We start from the raw sequence: 15,290 nt of genomic DNA, 5'->3' as shown, positions 1-15,290 counted from the left end.
TAGTCTTATAGCACCAGCCACCATTACCCAAACAAAAGAATAGATTTTTAGCTCATAGTGTAGTTGGATATGCATGTTATATTTGCATTGTTTCTCAAATTGTGTCTTATGCATGTTATATTTGCATTGTTTCTCAAATTGTGTCTTACATCTTACTTGGGACAATGACATCTATCTTAGTATTAAGCGATATGAGTTTTAATGTACTGATTAATAAAGTAAAATAAAAGAAAATGAGTGAAAAATAGGTAAAGTAAGAAAGATGAAGAGAAAAAGCATTGAAAGTAGTGTTGGCGGATCTGTGAGTACCATCAAAATAGAAAGTTTAGAAAGTTTTTATTTTTAGGTGCGGAGGTAGTCGAAATATTAAAGTTGAGAGTGACAACCAAGTTGCGGTCTTTATGATCAACTCGAATACGGGAGATGTAAGTTGCTTCGAGTCTGTTCAAAATATTTGGGGTATGTGTGATACAAATTGGTATTGGGTAGTGAAACATGCATATCGTGATGCTACATTGGTTGCGGATTATTTAACAAGTTAGTCATCAAGTCAAGTTACATGTTTGTATTTGCATGATGAGCCATCAATAGGTGACAAAACTTGTTATTGAATGATTGTTTGGGAATTGCGTATGTTTTATTTGGATTGGGTATATTATTTCTTCTGACTCTACCTCTCACGTAATAAATAAACGACCGTCTAATCTTATCTCTTGTTTGATTGTCTTTTTCTCTAAAACTCAACTCGTGATAATGTATCTTGACTCTTCTTCAATCGTGCCAAAAATACATTATATCGTTCATCAAACCTCCATCCTATGACAATATTGTATTGTTTCACTATTATCTTGAATCAAAATCATTAAAAAAAATATTAATTCTGAATATAAAATAAATACGATGTTTATAACGTGTACTCGTGAGTACGTGTCACGATCGAATTAAAGAGATATACATGCAAATTCACTTGTAGCTATTTAAAATGGCATAGTTTATAACTGCATACTCCTCCATTCTATAGCAATGAGCAAAACTTTTTGGCGGAGATTAAGAAAAATTGTGTTTTGTGAATTAAGTAAAGAGAGAATAAAGTGGAAAATGAAAAAGGTAGAGAGATAAATAGAGAAAAAGTAAAAGAGAATAAAGTAGGTTTGGAAAAATGTGTTGACTTTTCTAAAAAGGAAAATGAGCTACTATTATGGAACGAAGAAATGGAAAACGCCCGATTACTATGGAATGAAGGGAGTATAATTTTGTGATCTTTAGATGTATTTTCTTTCTTTAACACCGTTTTTAATGAAAATATTCTTTTTAAAAATATTTTTTAAGGACATATATTCTTTGTTAAAATAAATATTCCTACTATTCATTTTTATTTTGGATTGTTTTTGTATTGGACCATTTTTTAATATGTATACTCAAAATTTTTGAGTTACATTTATTTTTCGGGGGTAATGATAAAATGCAAGTTTATATATTATCTAAACTCAACTCCTTAAACTTAGACGGTTTTCAATAAATATCAAACGGTGTAAAATTTCAGATTTTAATGTCAACACAATATCAAACATCATCGATCATTGACTAGTTGAAATTGTATTGCATTAAAATTTCAGATTTTAATGTCAACTAAGATTTTTATTTGATCCGTTCCTATTTTATGGTTTGTTAAACAAATGTGGGTGCTTTTCCTTTTTAGGTCGATTTTCTAATGAATCGTATACTCCTCAAGTCCATTAGATACTTTTCCAATTTCGATCTAGTTCAATTAAGAGTCGCACCATTTTTACATAAATAGTAGTAGGTCACATTCCATAACTCACTTCACTACGTTTTATTATAAAACCATATAAAAAAGTGGGTCGCTTCAATTAAAGCTTTTTAAATCTTTTCTTTACTTTACTTAAAACGTCTGTCAAACTTGATTCTAATGAGGACGGAGGAGTATTATTTTACACATATTTTGAGTTAAAATTTATTTGTGACTGTGTGAAAATCTGACACACGTGGCATAACGATGCTACAACATGTCATATTCCGACGTGGCGGATCTCTATTGGGTGGCGTGGACATTGATGCGTTGTATCCCCACGTTTGCCTTACCATGGACGTCAATACATAAGATAACACCAAATTCTGGAATTAGAGTGAAGAGGCAGAATTATCAGTTGAAAAATATCAGAGATTCAGAGAGAGAATCAGATCATCGATGATGAAGCTCAGCTCCGCGCTAAGCGCTGCTTCAATCCTACTGTTTTTGGCATTCTTCACATTAGGTAGAGGAATTCACTCTGAATTGATCTAATACAAATGGTTTCGTGATATTTTGTTTTCTTCTTTTAGTTCAGTGCGATGTGCTAATATCAGTACTCGGATCTGTAATTTTAATCTTTATTTTGAAGAGCAAATTGATTTATTTAAATTTAACGAGATATGAATTTTGTTACTGTGTCGGTAGGCTCGGCGAAGAAATCTGCGGATGTGACGGAGCTGCAGATCGGTGTGAAGGTGAGATTGCTGAGAATTATTGATCGTTTTTATTGTTTTGTTGTACATTTGGCAAAAAGAGTAAATTTATCGCTGTTGAAGACTGCGAATGAGTATTTCAGCTTGATAATATTGTTGGTATGTTGTGTCCAACTGATGAGTGATGACAATCAAGTTGTAAAAATCATGAAAATCTGAGAAATTAGTAGCTTGTGCATTAATTCTCAAGTAGCAATGTATAATAGAGTATAGACTGTGTACTTTAGCATTCAACAACTAAATCATGTAGTGATCTAATATCACTTATTGCTTCTCTAAAACTGGTGGTTGTTATAATTGAGGCTACAAGGAGCCATAATGAACTATTTCTATCTTTCTAGTGTAGTGATAGTGGCACAATTCCTGAATTTTTTTCTAAATTTTCAACTTTCCAGTGCTATCATAGCTTAATTATGAGCATAAATTCGGATAAGGGGTAGGCGAAGTATTCTGGAACATGATCTGGGAGTTTGGGGTTTTGGTTAATGGGAGTGGATTAGCTATCTGCCCCTAATATATATCTGTCCATGTAGTGGTGTGTTTTGGCATGAAAAAGCAATGAAAACAATTCAGAGGGCTTTGGATATAGACATAGTAGGATATTGTAGATTGTCTGCTTTATAATCTATGTCTTTGATACAGTTATGACTATGTATTCTTAGCTTTCTTCTGTATAAGTTTGTTGAGATTTTCTTCGTCTTCAGTCAATCACACTTTGTTGCTCTGAAGTTCTTCTGACCTTTGTTACAATTATCTTGCTTATTGCTGCAGTACAAGCCTAAGGTTTGTGAAGTTCAGGCTCACAAAGGCGACAGTGTTAAAGTACACTACAGGGTTAGTCAATGACCTTTTTCTCCTTACTTCCTAATGTTATCTTCAGCATAGTAGGAACTAGGTAAATAAAAACGGATGATATATGTACCAGCTTACTAAGTTAAATGAGTAACAAAAAATTATTTACAATGAGGATTTCGTATACTTCAATGGTTTGTTGTGGTTATTCGCCATGCCTATTTACTAGCTGATCATCCATTACATCATAAGCTTTTGGATCCTCTTCACATTGCAGCCTCCCTTTACTTGTTTGATTACTTAGTGGGATCTTGATAAATCCTTTTTGTTATGTGTTCAATCCGTTTCCTTTATATAACTGTACATTAATTTGGTTGCTTCGATGATTCGCCAACTAGATTATACTAGTAGTATCTTATATGCTCTGCTGATGTAGATTGTAATGGCATTTGCAGGGAAAGCTGACTGATGGAACAGTTTCGATTCCAGTTTTGAGGGGGACCCAATTGAATTGAACTTGGCAGTGGCCAAGTTATCAAAGGTTTGATTCTTATATAGAAAAGGATGCAAACAACCTAATTTGAATAAAAACACAACTTTGGACTTTAAAGATTTATGATTCCTGCCAATTTTTTTGGGCTCAAATTCTTAACTAGATTTAAGTCATCCTAATTTATATATCTAACTGAAACCGTTGATTGCAGGATGGGATCAAGGGCTACTGGGGATGTGCTTGGGTGAGAAAGAAAGTTGAAAATTCCTTCCAAACTCGGTTATGGCGAGCAGGGATCCCCACCTACCATCCCAGGTAACAAAATTAAGTTTCACCCGTTTTATTACTCCTTATGAAGAACTATAAAATAAATTACCTTGATCATAAGTTAATAGCTTGTTGTGTCATGTTTGTGGAGTATCAAATGCTGCTTCTTTACTTTAATCATAGTTCCGTCCAATTCTGATACATCCAGGTGGTGCCACACTCATTTTTGATACTGAGCTGATGGGGGTGAATGGAAAACGTTGAGCGGTGGAGACTCGAACACGAAGGTCGATTCTGATGCCGACGCTGACGAACTGTAGATCCCGAGATTGTAGGTTTCGATGTTCGAGTTTATTCTATTATAAAACACTGCACGTTTGTTTCAAGAATGAGTAGGTACTTTTCCTCTTCGTAGGAAATTGCTTTAGAATCTGCTATTTATTGGAGTTAATCTTCAAGATTGGTAGTTAGTTTTTATTTTCTAGTTATATATAGAGAAGAAAGCTCTTCCGGTAAAATCTTGATGGAATATGCTGTTATCGGGTTTATGTTTCACCCTTCGGTATTTGGGTTCACTTTCATTGTTCGTCTTCCATTTATTATCGGATACCGGGTTCATTTCATTGTTCGTCTTCCATTTAATATTGGGCATCGACATCAACTTTCTTATTTATGTTTTCTGAATCTAATCATATTATTGAAGTGGCTTCCGTCTTTATAATGGATAAATGGAATATAATAACAAAATATTATCCACGCACGTATTCTATAGAATTCGAGAAGCAGCTAGCAATAACAAATTATTGTTCAATCAGCGGATTCGTAGTTATTTTTGGGATACTATAGTGATTAAAAGAAATCATGTTTTTGGTTAAATGAGAAAAAGAAATACTAGCTTTTTTTTCTCTGCTAAGAGTTGGTGATTATTTTAAAAGTTGGAAGTTTTGATATACTAATCGTTGAAAGTTTATTTGTCGTTTGCTTCTTTTTTTTTTTCTTTTAGCTTTAAAAATTGGCCATAAAATTACTTCATGTATTTTAATTTACTTTTCTATTTTCCTACTCGATCTAATTTGGTAAAAGTGTATTTAATACTGAATAATATTCGTAAAAATAATACTCCACTATAATAGATCATCTATGAATTTTATAATTTCTCTCAATACAAAATGACGTACAACTGAAACATAAATTTGAAATACATATATGCCAAATTAGCATCATACGTATAAAAAATTATAATATTTCATCATAAAAAAATCAGGAAAAAAAATAAAATTACTACTGACTTTAGAATTGCAACATTTACGAGAATCTAACAAAAATTACTCCCTCCGTCCATAAAGATTTCCCTTTGTGGCTAGGTATTAAGAAATATAATGAAAAGTGAATTGAGAAAGTTAGTGGGATGTAGTCCTACTTTTATATATTAGTTTTATAATAAAATGTGAGTAGAATAAATTAGTAGAGTTAGGGTCACTACTAAAAAGGTAAAAAGTGAAATGAGGCAAACTTTGTGGTGCAGTCGAAATGAAAAATGGGGCAATCTTTGTGGGCGAAGGGAGTAATAGTTTTCCTTCAATTTACTCTTTTATTAACCTTCCAATACAATTATATATCCTAAAAGGATTTTTATTCATAATTTTGAAACGCTCACATCATCGAAGTTACCGGCTTCTCCACACGTGCTTCTTCTTCAATTTCCATTAAAAGAGAAAATATTCGGTTTCCACTTTTTAACGAACATTTTTACCCTAAAAATAATGAGCCTCGATTATTGACGTTATGTGTTAAACGGAGTTTACCAAAAAGGGGAGAAAAAAGGAGTGTAAATATAAAAATAGAATCTCTGGAACAATCCTGACCTTTCTTCACACTCAATCGCACGCCTAAACCCTCGTAGATCTTTCTAGAACTCCCACCTCTTATTAAGCTCCCCTCTCTCACTCCTCCCCCAATTCGACGCGCATTTCCACTCTCTCATCGGCGATTGTGATCAATTTCATCGGCGATTAACTCCAAGCTCGGAATTAATGGAGGACGATTTCGATATGCCGGCGGCGGAAGGGATGGAGGAGGACATGGATCTGCCGGATGCCGCCGGCACCTACATGAAGGTCGGAGAGGAGAAGGAGATCGATCCGCAGGGTTTGAAGAAGAAGCTTGTTAAGGAAGGGGAAGGCTGGGAGACTCCGGATAACGGCGACGAAGTTCACGGTAATTTCAGCTGATTTGAGTGTGAAGGAATTGATTGGAAAATTTCGGTTGTAGGTCGATTGTTTGTGTGTTTTGTGATTGAATGTGGATGAATTGACTGTTGACTGAAATATTTCGGTTCGTGATAGTTGTTGGTGGATTTGAGCAGATGAATTGATTGTTTGATTGGAAAATTTCAGTTCGTGGTGCGTGTTGGTGGATTGTGTGTGTGGTTATGGTAATTTGAGTTTTGATTGATTTTTGGTGGAAATTTTCAGTGCATTATACTGGAACGTTGCTGGATGGGACCAAATTTGATTCTAGCCGCGATAGGGGAGATCCTTTTAGCTTCACTCTCGGCCAAGGTTAGCACACGCTGTTTATGCTACTACTATTATTTTCCATTTTTTTGTTTTTCGTTTTGGATTTTTGGTCTTGATTGTTGTGAATGGAGTCGTTGCGTATGCAGTTGTTACTGATGGTTTATAGTACTAAGTGTTCGTTATCTGTTAAAGTGAGATGATGATGTAGCTATTCAGATTTGGAGATGATTGTGACGTTTATCTTGTTGGAGAGGCTGATTAGTTTAGCAAATTCACCAAACGTTTGTAACTTTAGAAATTTAAAAATGATGCTTAAGCTGGGGATTATGTCTATCCTATGATTTGAATTAGAAACTGTCATCCAGTCGGCTCTAATTCGATAAGGTCTGTTATGGGTCTCGTTGTGAATTTTGTCGAATATTACGAGTCTATTTAATTGTACTGTTTTTGCTGGTGTTTAAGTTGAAATGTGCAAGCTCATGAATTTTTGGTGACAGGTCAAGTAATTAAGGGATGGGACCTAGGTATCAAGACGATGAAGAAGGGTGAGAATGCCATCTTCACCATACCCGCACAGTTGGCATATGGTGAATCTGGCTCTCCCCCAACCATCCCGCCAAATGCTACCTTGCAGTTCGACGTTGAGCTACTATCCTGGGTCAGTGTCAAGGGCATCTGCAAGGATGGGGGCATATTCAGAAAGTTCTCAAAGAGGGAGAAAAATGGGAGAACCCCAAGGATCCTGATGATGTGCTTGGTATGCTGGACAAATTCTTGATGAACTCAGTTCGATGAACTTGTACTTTTCGTCAATAAGTTGCTAACTGTAATGTATGTTTTAATGTGAATCAGTCAATTATGTGGCGAAGTTGGAAGATGGAACTGTTGTATCCAAAGCAGATGGGCGGAATTTACTGTTGAGGAAGGCCTTTTCTGTCCTGCTCTTGCCAAGGCTGTGAAGACGATGAAGAAAGGCGAAAAAGTTCTTCTTACTGTCAAGCCACAATGTAATGATGTTGTTTTACTATTATAATTTGACTTTTTGGTAGGGGAGTTGTGGTCTCATAAACTTATTGAGTATTTTATTCTGTTGCAGATGGATTTGGTGAGAAAGGGAAGTCAGCCTCTGGTAATGAGGGAGCTGTTCCCCCCCAAAGCCACCTTGAATATTGAACTGGAATTGGTTTCCTGGAAAACGGTATCCAATGTCACAGATGACAAGAAAGTGGTGAAGAAGATACTGAAAGAAGGGGAGGGATATGAGCGCCAGACGAAGGAGCTATAGTTAGATGTAATATGACGCTATCTTATCGCCGTTTATCATCTCTCAAAGGTCTCTTAATCAGGCAGTCTAACTGTTTTTGTCTTGTTATATCCAGTGAAATTGGTTGGAAAGCTTCAGGATGGAACTGTTTTTGTTAAGAAAGGTCACGGTGACAATGAAGATGACCTTTTCGAGTTCAAAACAGATGAAGGTATGCATATTCAATCCTCTTTTGAAAGTATAGTGTATAAGATCTGGGACAGTTTTAACTTGCTGTTTTCAAAACAGAGCAAGTTGTCGAGGATTGGACAGGGCTGTGACAACAATGAAGAAGGGAGAGGTAGCATTGTTGACTATTGCCCCGGAGTATGGGTTCGGTGCAACTGAGTCGAAGCAAGAACTGGCCACAGTTCCTCCCAACTTCGACTTTAAGCTATGAGATCGAGCTTGTATCCTTTGACAAGGTAAATGCTATAAGAACACATCATTAATGCATCTTTACATTTGGGAACTCAAAATCTAACATGTAAATACCTTCTCTAGGAGAAGGAGTCTTGGGACATGAGCACACCAGAAAAATCGAAGCTGCTGGTAAAAAGAAAGAAGAAGGCAACACGTTGTTTAAGGCCGGGAAATACGCCAGAGCCTCAAGAGATACGAGAAGGTCTACATTTTTCACCAATGGCTTCCTCGTTTCAACCTGATTGGTGAAGTTTATATTTGCTGTGATACTCACCTTAAAGATTTTGAAATTGCAGGCTGCCAAGTTTATCGAATATGACACTTCTTTCACTGAGGAGGAGAAGAAACAGTCCAAAGCTCTCAAAGTATCGTGCAAGCTGAACAATGCTGCTTGCAAGCTGAAACTGAAGGACTACAAGGAAGCCGAGAAGCTCTGCACCAAGGTGCTGGAGCTCGAGAGCACGAATGTGAAAGCACTGTACAGACGTGCCCAAGCTTACATGAACATGGCCGACCTGGATTTGGCCGAGATTGATATCAAGAAGGCACTTGAAATCGACCCAGCCAACAGGTGCGATCTCTCTCTTACAATTCCAGCATTCCATTCATTATCACAACAGAAAGTGTCCTAAATTGTTCCATCCGTCTGAAAAGGGATGTGAAGCTCGAGTACAAAGTTCTCAAGGAGAAGGTGAAGGAATTCAACAAGAAAGACGCCAAGTTCTACGGCAACATGTTCGCGAAGCTGACTAAGACGCAGCCTTACGACTGCCAATGTAAGGCTTCTTCGCCAATTTTTGCTGCTATTTACATATTCTTAAATTATTCTGTGTTGTGACTAATGGATGCTGGTGCAGAATGGGGCAGCGAAGGAGGCGGCCGAGCCCATGAGCATCGACAGCAAGGCTTGAAGACCTGTAGCTTGAACTCTCTAAACTTTTCACTGATTTGTACTCTACTTTGTTTCGTATGAATCGAGGGGTTGTGTTTTTCCAGTTACAATCACGTGTACTCTTCTTGTCCTTTGGTGGTTAGTTGTTTGCTGATTTATACACATAATCTAATGAGGCTTTGGATAATTTAGTGCACGAAGCTGCGCTGGTTGTGTGTGTAATAGTAATAGTTACTTCTGCCACGAATTAATGATCTAATTACTACTTTTATCATACTACCTTTGAATTCACTAAAATTTGTCTCCTTTATCTTGATCTGTCATTCATTTTAAGAAATGATTTTAAGAAATGTAATGGAGAGTGAGTTGAAAAGTTAGTGGATTGTAGGTCTACTTTTGTATCTTTATCTAGAGATATTAGATCATATCTTATTTTTGGGGTGTCTCAACATACTTGAGCCATTTTAATATGTGGTAAAAATTTATTTTATTACAACTACACTTACAGCATGAAAATAGTATCTAAATCCTCAAGTCCAAAAGAAAGGGGTTTAATAATATCTTGGGATGAATGAAGTATTAGTTTTATAATAAAATGTGAGTAGGAATGAGTTAGTGGAATATGAGGTTCGATTATCAAAAGTCTTAAAAGTGAAATGAGATAAATTGTGGGGATGGACGGAAATGGAAAAATGGGCAAATTTAGATGGACGGAGATAGTAGTATCTACATTGTTTTGACTTTTGAGAGTCCTTTCTCCTTTAGGCAAAATCCAACACATCTCTTTGTGTCTTTTATCATTTCTTCTTTTGGCAAAATCTAACTCATCTTTAATCCGTTTTATCATTTCTTCTTTCTTTTATTTTGTTTCCTCCTCACAAGTGTTAAAACATTAGACGGAAGGAAGATGTGATGAAGAGTATTCAATGTTGTGAGTGGCATAAGAGAAAACATGGATTTTCATATACCGAATGGCATCAATCCAACTAAGAGTCTCCAACTTAGGAAAGATAAAATGTTCATCAAGGTGAAAATGCTTCATTTTCTGAGTTGGAATCATTAAAATAATCGTACATCATCTGTCAATTACTACATCAAAGAATGGGAAAATATCTAACTTGGGAAAGTAGTCCTGTAGGCTGTAACTCACATGAGTAACATAAATTACACCAAACTAACAGTATATAAATCACTCAAACTATTCTGCCACTATCTACATCTTCATCACATCCCATTTTCAACCATAGCAGAAACAATAAATATCCACACAGGTTTCGGAAAATCTTAAAACGAATCATAATAGTAATGAACCTGTATGCGGCTCTGATGAATATCCGGACAGATCAATCGTCACATCACAGATCAACGTACAACACTTACGCAGAGGGTTATGGTGAGATTAGCTCACTTGCTCTCCGATCAGGTCGAGACCGACGGCGAGAAAAAATGATCCTTGAAACAGGAGGAAATAGAAGTGGATTCCTTGGGCAGACATCAGGCTTCTCACTGAGGCAGTGAGTAAGATGAGTGCGGGCGAGTTCCTTCCGGTACAGACGATTTCTCTTTATCTTCCCGCCTTTCTTTGTCATCTCCAGCTTGTTCAGCTCAGCGAGACCTGATTCAGATGAGGATCTTTGCATGGAGGAGGATCTATGCACAGTGGGGGGCACATTTTCGACGATGGAGAGCAGATCTGCTTCTGATGATCTGCCCAATTTCTTGGTGACTATCCACTCATAAGAGCTACCTAACTGAAAGAGGCCTGATATCATGGCGTTAAATTTGGTGACAGACATGGTGTTCTCGAACAGAAGGTATGGCACGATGAATGGAAATGATTGCGGTGATGGGAGGATGTTTAGTATCGAGACCAGTCCGGGAATGTAACAGACAACCCAGGCTGGGAGCTGAGCTTCAGGCAGGAACATGGTGAGAGGGAGAATAATGCAGAACAGTGTGAACGAGTAGAATGGCAGGATAAGCTTCCGGAGGAGGAAGAAGAGAAATATCATGTTCACTTTCTTGAGGAAACTCACCTGAAATGTTTGACAGCATGATTTAAATTAAACTGGTTTCTTAAAATATAAATAAATCACAAAAGCAAACATCCACGACAAGTTCAGGGAAAGCAGGGAAAGCATTTGTTCATTGACATAGAAGATAAAAAGCTAATTTAGCTCAAAATACAGAGGAAAGAAACTCTAGAATTCAAATGATAACAAATTTTCAATAGCAACTAGTCTTCAAGAGAGAGTTGTGTAAATTTATGGATCTTCCCCAAGTATGATTGGTGGTTTTAGTCCTTGAAGCATTTATCTAACAAATGAACAAATTATCTACAAGATTATATTACGAAAGACTACTCGGTTAGCTTTTGAGGAATGAGTTTGTTGACAAAGAGTTTAGGACAAAAGTTTAGGATAATAGTTTAATTATGCTATTAACTGTTATATAGAAATATGCACATCTTAAAATTTCTAAACAACTGTTTCTTTTATCTTAAGTCCGTATCCTATTTCCCATTAGTTTAGCATTTGGATGTTTCAGTACATTAAATGGTAGACAAGGCTGTATAGGATTACAAACCTTGGAATGCACTACATCCCAGAAACACAAACGGAATAATTGCATGGGTCCTGAATGCCAGCGATGCTGTTGTTTCTTGTATGCTTCATACGACTCAGGAAGTTCAGAGGCACTGCAGAGATATGAGCATGCACAATTAGATGTGCTGATAGTGCAATAACAAGTATGGGTTTTTATGGTGAAAGCAAAATAAACCTGAACATCATTTAGATAAATGAATTTCCAACCACACAAGTGGGCCGGACAGCAATATCCATGTCTTCAACAGTTGTTCTGTCTAACCAGCCACCACAGTCTTCTAGGGCTTTGATTCTCCAAACACCAGCAGTGCCGTTAAAGCCAAAAAAGTTGATAAACCACCCATTGACCTGCTGTTCTACTTCAAAATGGAAGGCCAAATTTATGTGCTGTAATCTTGTAAGCAAATTCTCATCCTTGTTGACAAAACCCCACCTTGTTTGCACCAACGCAAGGTCGTCTTTGCCCTTCATAATACATGAGTAATGAGTACTCGCTTAACATTATCTTTCTTGAACTACTTAAATCATGTGTGTGCTGCCTGATTACCTTGCATACATAAATGTACTTCAGAGGGCAAAACACATTGCAAACGAGGGTAAAAGTAGGTACCTAGAATATCTCAATTTCAAAGATTTTTGAATGCATGGAATTGGATTTAATGTTCTTCTTTACCTGGTATATTCATATTTAGGGGCAGCACCTTACATCTCTATTCTAGTCCACACACAAACCCACTATTTAATTATCCCATATCTAATGATCAACGTACAAGCATTACATAGCTCTTAATAAGATAGGAGTAATATGCAGTTACATGATGATGCTATACAAAACAAGCTTAACAACATAAATTTTTCTAACATATTCCTAGCTACATTCATTTCTTAGGTTATTAAACATGAGGCAACAGGATTACCTTAAAGTATGGAATAGTTTTCTTCAAAAATCTGGACCCGGCTGAAAATCCGCATCAAATATTGCTACAAACTCATAATTTTTCACATAATCACAACTCATTGCAGATCTAAGATTCCCTGCTTTGTAGCCTGTACGAATGAGACGATGTCTGTAAATTATGTTCACGCCTCTCTGTTGCCATTTCTGTACTTCCGCCTTAATAAGGTTTTGAACATCTGTATCATCAGAATCATCTAATACCTGTACAAGCATTCTTGCCTTAGGCCAATCTTGGACACATACTGCTCCAATAGATTGTTGGTATACCTGAGAAGGATCAGAAAACAAAGACGGAGAAGTGTTCAATCATCAATTGTGTTTGAAAATGAAATGCATGTTCCAAAATGTAACCATCCAGAGAATCAATCCAAATTCGAATTTGTTTTCCTCTTCGACTCCATGTTATTAGTTCGATTTAGGAGCTGAATGAAAGACTTATTTGGTAGTGGAACATCAATGGAATGACAATATCTTCTAAGTCAGTTATCTCAGGTCAAACTAATTATTGTACAGCAGTTGCTTCCGATGATGTATTATTACCCACATGGCATGCTTCTTATACTATGTGCCTTGGAAACTATCTGAGAACCGAGCCATGAATAAAAACTACACTTAGTCATAGATAATGCTGCCAACAAAATGAAGGTTGCGTTCTTTCATTACATACTAAGATAGTACAAATATATCCTCAACTACTATCCCTAGCTAAAATTAAACAAATATTTACTTAGGTTATGCTTATATGACAGGTCCAACTACTGCATTTGCCCATGCATCATAATGTCAAGATGTAACCAAAATACAGATAACAATGCAGCTCAAAGCCCCTAACCAAAAGAGCATCATGAACATATAATAGTACTTACTAAATTGATCTAGTAATCATCATCAACAGTTCTTAGTACCCAATACAAAAACCCAACTAACTCTTTAAAATCTGTAATCTCCCTAATCAAACTTAACATTTAGGCATTTTCAACTAACATATGCATTGCTTAGGAATAAGATAGTATAAACATAAAATTTCAAGTAAGTCTCCTCAATTAATTAACCAATTATCCAAATCTACTAAATTCTCAGTAGGGATATGAAACCTACATCTCCTTACCTCCCTCTCATTGCACATTGGTATCTGAACCAATACCATCGGATACCTCTCCAAATCCGCGTCTTCCTTCTCATCATCTCCGCTATAATCCGTCTCTGCTACAGGTCTCAATCCTCTAATCTTAATGTATAAACAACCGAGCACCAAAACGAATCTATCCACGGACTGAATCATAAACAGGACGATGCACACATTCGTCAAGTTCTGCAGCAGCGGCGCCAAATAATCCGCCCTAATCTTCAACCACTTCGCGTAGACATACTCCACCGAGTCCTCGATTTCCGATTCCAAGCTCGGAGGACTGAAATGCCATCCTTTGAAGTAGGCGACGAGCTCGCACGCGAGGAGGAAGACGCTCAGCGCCAGGAACACCTTGATGACCCTGTAGAGCTTCGATTCCGCCCGATTCCCCGCCGGCGCGGTGGCGATCCGCCGATTCGCGGTGCGCACGAGCGTCACGCAGCCTCCGGTGAGGAACGCGAACGAGTGCGCGATCTTGTGCAGCTGAGGAGGTAAATCCAGGAGAGCTGCGCGCGCTGCGCGAGCGGTCCTTCTCGGCCGCCGCGGCGGGGATGCGGGCGCCTGGACGTCCACGGAGAGGAATCGGAGGCTCTCGGCGGCGGAGGAAGGCGCCGCGGAGTCGTCGGCGGCCTCCTTGGAGCGCTGCTTGTTCCACCATTCCTGGAACTCGTGGTTCGGCGGACGAGACATGTGGATAGATAGATAGGAGCGCTTTTGCGTGTGCGAATTGGTCGGCGGTGAGGATCTGAGCTCGGATTTTATCAATGGCGGATCATCGACGCACTGTGTGGTGTTTGTGTGTGTGGGAGATCCAGAGAGAGAGAGAGAGAGAGGGAAGAAAAAAAAGATTTAAAATTTTGGGATGAAGTTGAAAAATTATCTTTTTCCCTTTTCCTATTTTATTTTTATTTTATTTTATTTTATTTCGTTATAATCATCAAAATTGTTTTTTAAATATAAATGTATACGTATTTTGGAAAAATGTAGTAGTCCTATTATTAAATAGGAAAAGGGGAATTTATTGAAAGATTAATGGTGAATGTATTAATAAGATTTTGTCTTCCTAATATATGAGTGGGCGAATCTACATGTTTGTTGAATAATATTGCATAAAATCTTGAATAAAGATTGTCTCAATAAACGAAAGTTTGAAACCCTTCTAAATTAGTAGTAATATCTACTCCTTCCGTCCAAATAATTGTCTGCTTTTCCATTTAAAACCGTTTATATAATTTGTCCCATTTCACTTTTACTCCATCCGCCCCACTTTAGATTTCCATTGAGTTGACACGTTTTAAGAAGTGTTTACAAAAAGATTTAAATGGGGACCCTCTTTTTTATATTATTTTATAATAAAATTGGAATAAAAGTTATAATGCCTA

General features: G+C 37.1%; 3 pseudogenes; 2 read left to right on the top strand and 1 right to left on the bottom strand.

The window, feature by feature from the left end:
- Positions 1–2,174: 2,174 nt before the first annotated feature.
- On the top strand, positions 2,175–4,659 carry LOC125190251 (annotated as a pseudogene).
- A 1,425-nt stretch (positions 4,660–6,084) lies between these two features.
- On the top strand, positions 6,085–9,494 carry LOC125189170 (annotated as a pseudogene).
- A 737-nt stretch (positions 9,495–10,231) lies between these two features.
- On the bottom strand, positions 10,232–14,680 carry LOC125191289 (annotated as a pseudogene).
- Between the last annotated feature and the right edge of the window lie 610 nt (positions 14,681–15,290).

Source organism: Salvia hispanica, chromosome 5 (assembly GCF_023119035.1).
Source record: "Salvia hispanica cultivar TCC Black 2014 chromosome 5, UniMelb_Shisp_WGS_1.0, whole genome shotgun sequence".
NCBI lineage: Eukaryota > Viridiplantae > Streptophyta > Magnoliopsida > Lamiales > Lamiaceae > Salvia > Salvia hispanica.
Note: the sequence above shows the minus strand (reverse complement) of the source record. Positions and strands in the feature narration are given on the sequence as shown.